Source organism: Narcine bancroftii, chromosome 1, assembly GCF_036971445.1.
Source record: "Narcine bancroftii isolate sNarBan1 chromosome 1, sNarBan1.hap1, whole genome shotgun sequence".
NCBI lineage: Eukaryota > Metazoa > Chordata > Chondrichthyes > Torpediniformes > Narcinidae > Narcine > Narcine bancroftii.
Window position 1 is genome coordinate 385,091,483 of NC_091469.1, and position 5,059 is coordinate 385,096,541.

The 5,059-nt window shown below is 37.0% G+C and overlaps 1 non-coding gene across 1 annotated transcript; it reads left to right on the forward strand.

Moving 5' to 3' along the window:
• The first annotated feature begins 4,454 nt into the window (after positions 1-4,454).
• Positions 4,455-4,561, forward strand: LOC138752103 (U6 spliceosomal RNA). Its single transcript, XR_011350376.1, has one exon. It is a non-coding gene; the product is annotated as a U6 spliceosomal RNA (small nuclear RNA).
• The last annotated feature ends 498 nt before the right edge of the window (positions 4,562-5,059 follow it).

Sequence of the window (5,059 nt, forward strand, 5' to 3'; positions counted from 1 at the left end):
TCCCTATGCCATCAGTGCTCTGTGATTAGTAAGGGATTGCTTAAGGTGGTATGTGGGTGGAAAGAAAAAATTTGAAAACCACTGTTTAATCATACCTAATTGATTCTTTATCTGCATGGTTTCACAACTCCAAAGGAAATGGGTCAATGACAATTTCTCTCAAGCAAAATATTTCAGTAACAATTGAGTCTAGAGCAGAAGTTATCAACTTTCCCTTCTCCATAGAACCATAGAAAAACACAGCACGGAAACAGGTCCCTTCGGCCTTTCTAGTCTGTGCAGAACCATTTTTTTTTAGCCTAGCTCCACTGACCTGCACCCAGTCAATATCCCTTCATACCTCTCCCACTTTCAGGGAATTATGTATCTGTATTCCGAGGTCCCTCTGCCTTACCGCACTCCTCAGTGCCCTACCCTTTACTGTATATGTCCTTTCTTGGTTTGTCCTTCTAAAATGCAACACCTCACACTTGTCTGCATTAAATTCCATCTGCCATTTTTCAGCCCATTTTTCCAGCTGGTCCAGATCCCTCTGAAAGCTTTGAAAACCTTTTTTTTCAGTCCACAACACCTCTAATCTAAGTGTCATCTGCAAACTTACTGATCCAATTTACCACATTATCATCCAGATCATTGATATTGATGACAAACAACAATGTTCCCAGTACTGATCCCTGAGGCACACCACTAATCACAGGACCTCCAGTCTGAGAAGCAATCATCCACTACCACTCTCTGACTTCTCCCATCCAGCCATTGTCAAATCCAGTTCACTGCTTCACCATGAATACCAAACATCTGAACCTTCCTGACTAAACTTCCACGTGGGACCTTGTCAAAGGCCGTGTAGACAACATCAACAACCTTTCCTTCATCAACCTTTCTGGTAACATCCTCAAAAAACTCTACAAGATTGGTTAAACACAACCCACCATGCATAAAGAAATGTTGACTATCCCTAATCAGTTTCTGACTATCCAAATAATTGTATTTCCAATCTCTTAGAACACCTTCCAATAATTTACCTACTGCTGACATCAGGATCACCAGCCTATAATTTCCAGGGTTACTTTTGGAGCCTTTTTTAAAACAAGAAACAACATGAGCCAGGGTTGACATCAGAACAAGTCTAATTGGGTGGCATTAGGGTAACTGTGTTGGGGGGGATCACATTCTGATGTTCAAAAACTCACTCAGTGAGGGGGAGTGGTGGTGGTGGTGCCTACCTATCATGAACCTCCTCTGTGCATCACCATCGGCACATTTCCTCCACCCAACGACGTAACAGACAAACGCTCTCTTATATCACGTGGAGACTAGTGACACTGGTGACGTTTGTGCTACGGTGGGGGGGTGGGAGGAATGTCACACTATCTCATTTGGGGGAGCAATGCCCAACAAATGCTGCCTCTTTTAAAAAAAATTTTTTTTTCACACTATGAACCATATTAATCAAAATACACAAACATTTCCCTCTTGAATATACACAATGTCATTTTCTCCCCTTTTCCCCCCCTCCCTTCCCTCCCTCCTTCACCACCCCCTCCCCATCCACTCAACGTTCAACATATATGATACATTAAACCCATTAAACAATGTCATCACACAATGAAAAATAAACAAGAAAATTGTGTCTTCCACTTTTACATTCTGGGTCAGTTCATTTTGTCTTCTTTTCATTCTGTCATTTTAGGTGGTGGAGGTCCGCGGTAGGACTTCTCTGTTGTGTTCCATGTAAGGTTCCCAAATTTGTTTGAATACTGTGATATTATTTCTTAAATTATATGTTATTTTTTCCAATGGAATACATTTATTCATTTCTATGTACCATTGCTGTATTTTCAGGCTATCTTCTTATTTCCAGGTTGACATAATACATTTTTTTGCCACAACAATGGCAAAAAACTAAGGCTATCATAATAAATCTTTTTTGTGCTCCATCCAAATCGAGTCTAAGTTCTTTACTTCTTATATTACTTAGAAGAAAGATCTCTGGATTTTTTGGTATGTTGCTTTTTGTGATTTTATTTAATATCTGATTTAGATCTTCCCAAAACGTTTCCACTTTCTCACATGCCCAAATTGCATGTACTGTTGTTCCCATTTCCTTCTTACAGCGAAAACATCTATCTGATACTGTTGGGTCCCATTTATTTAACTTTTGGGGTGTGGTGTATAGCCTGTGTAACAAATTATATTGTATCATGTGTAACCTCATGTTTATTGTATTTCTCATAGTTCCGGAGCATAGCTTTTCCCATGTTTCATTCTTTATCTTTATGTTTAGATCTTGTACCCACTTTTGTTCAGGTTTACAGCTTATTTCCTCGTTCTCTTTCTCTTGCAGTTTGATGTACATGTTTGTTATAAATTTTTTAATTATCATTGTGTCTGTAATCACATATTACGAATGCTGCCTCTTGACGCTGGCCCTGATATGAGCTCCCCTCCAATTCTCTGGCACCACACCCGTGGCTAAGGACATTTGAAATATTTTTGCCAGAGCCCCTGCAATTTTTACATTAGCATCCCTCAAGGTCTGAAGGAATTTCTTGTCAGGCCCTGGGAATTTATCCATCCTTGTTTGCTTTAAGACAGAAAGCACTTCCTTTTCTTTAATATGTTTAGTTCAATTACCTCACTGCTTGTTTTCCTTATTTATCATGACTCTGTGCCTGTTTCCTGTGTGAATAGCGATGAACAAAAACATCTCCTTACGAAGCCGACTTCTCTGACTTTCAAGGGGACCAATTTTGTCTCTTACTATCCTTTTAATCTTAATATACATGTAAAAATCCTTAGGATTTTCCTTCACATGGTCTGCCAAAGCAACCTCATCTTCTTTTAACCTTCCTGATTTTTTTCTTGAGGTTTTTCTTGCATTTTATACTCCTCAAGTACCTCATTTGCTGCATGTTGCCTATACCTGTTTTACACCTCTCTTTCTCCGAACCAGATCCACAATATCCCTCGAAAAGCAAGGTTCACTATGCCTGCTAACCTTACCTTTCATCATGACAGGAACATAAAAACTCTGTACTCTCAAAATTTCACCTTTGTAGGTCTTGCACATCCTTGCCCGAAAACAACTTATCCCAATCTTAGATCCTTTCTCATTTCCTCAAAATTCACCTTTCTCCAATTTAAAATCTCAACGAGGCCCAGATTTATCTTTCTCCATAATTAACTTTTTTTTAAATATTTTATTGAAACCATAAATTCAAAAATCATATACAATTAATAGATAAAACTTAAAAAAAATGTGCATAGTATATTAAACAAACTAACACCCTACAATCCCCAACCCTCCTAACTAACCCACCCAACCCCATCCCCCACTAACCTATCCCCCAAAGAAAAGGAAAGAAAGAAAAGGAGCAGATTAACCACAATAATTTCATTAATTAATTACCATGGATTTGAGAAACACCACCACTGTGGAGTCAGGGGATTCAAAAACTCAAACCCATATAATCCAAATAAGGGCTCCAAGTTTTACAATTAAAAAAATCATCACGTAAATTGTATATTATTTTCTCCAATGGGATACAAGACCTCAATTACGTGTGCCATCTCTGAATAATCATATCAGTCTCATATTTCCAAGTAATTGCTAAACATTTTCTAGCTGTAGCTAATGCTAATCTCAAAATTACAATTTGAAATCTATTTAATCTTAATTCTAAACTCAACCTCTTAATATTACCTAACAAAAACACTAAAGGATCTAATGAAAGTTTCACTTTCAAAATAACAAATAACTTCTAAAAATTCCTTACATAATTAACTTGAAACTAATGGCATTATGATCACTGCATCCAAAATGTTCCTACACTTACTTCTGACACCTGTTCTATCTCAGTCCCTAATAGGAGATCCAGTATTGCATTCTCTCTAGATGGTACCTCTATATATTGATTTAGAAAACTTTCCTAAACACATTTTACACACTGCAAGCCATTCAGCCCTTTTAAAGTGTGGAAATCCCAGTCGATATTAAAATCCCCTACTATCACAACTTTTCATTTCTGCAGCTGGCTGCTATCTCTCTATAGATTTGCACATTCCAATTCTCATTGACTAATAGGGGGTCTGAGCATGCTACTCTCAGTTATAGTTATAGACGACATTTCCCAGCAGTCATCTTCAAGGAAATGTAAGCAATGATATTCTGAATCGCATCTTATCAATCTAAATAAATCAAACTTCGTAATTGCAGCTTTATGTAGCCTTTAATTAGTTAATAAAACAAAAGTATTTTGAATATCTTCGCATTGAGATTTTCATAACGATTAATTAATAAAGCATACTATAAACTAATAATGATATTCCACTTCAAACAATTATACAAATTAAAATGATTATTAGATGATTAGAACAAATTAAGATGAATTCAAAGTATTTCAATCTTCTCTCCTTCCATGGCTATTCCAAGAATAAGAAGAGAACTCCCAGTGCTCACTTCGGCAGCACATATACTAAAATTGGAATAATATAGAGAAGATTAGCATGGCCCCTGCCCAAGGATGACACGCAAATTTGTGAAGCGTTCCATATTTTTATTTTTTTTTAATTTAAAAAAAGAGAACTCCCGGTCTGCACGGGTATTACCGCATATGATGTCATAGTAACTATGGTAACACTAAAAAAACAATTTATCCTTAAAGGGATTGTCATAACATTTAACAAATATCACAAACACAAAGTTTTAAGCTTTACAATAGCATCCATGTTCCAAACACCCATCTGGTTTATTATTGCTCTCAAAGAACTGGAATCTTCTTTTCCTCCCAGTCTAAGCTACAGGTGACTCAAGGCCAAGAATACGGTTGGATCTTTAACTGCCAGCCTCCTTGGTTCAGAGGAATTAAGGTGGACAATAAATGCCAACATTGTCAGTGATGTTCACAAACTGTGAACAAATAAGTAATAAAAATAAACCTGTGGCTAAAACTCCACAACAGCTTGAATTAATGTAGATGTTTAATGGAATAAGATGTTGCATGGCACAGATAATCTTTCTACATAAAAAAAGGGACAAGGCCAACAGAATCATGTC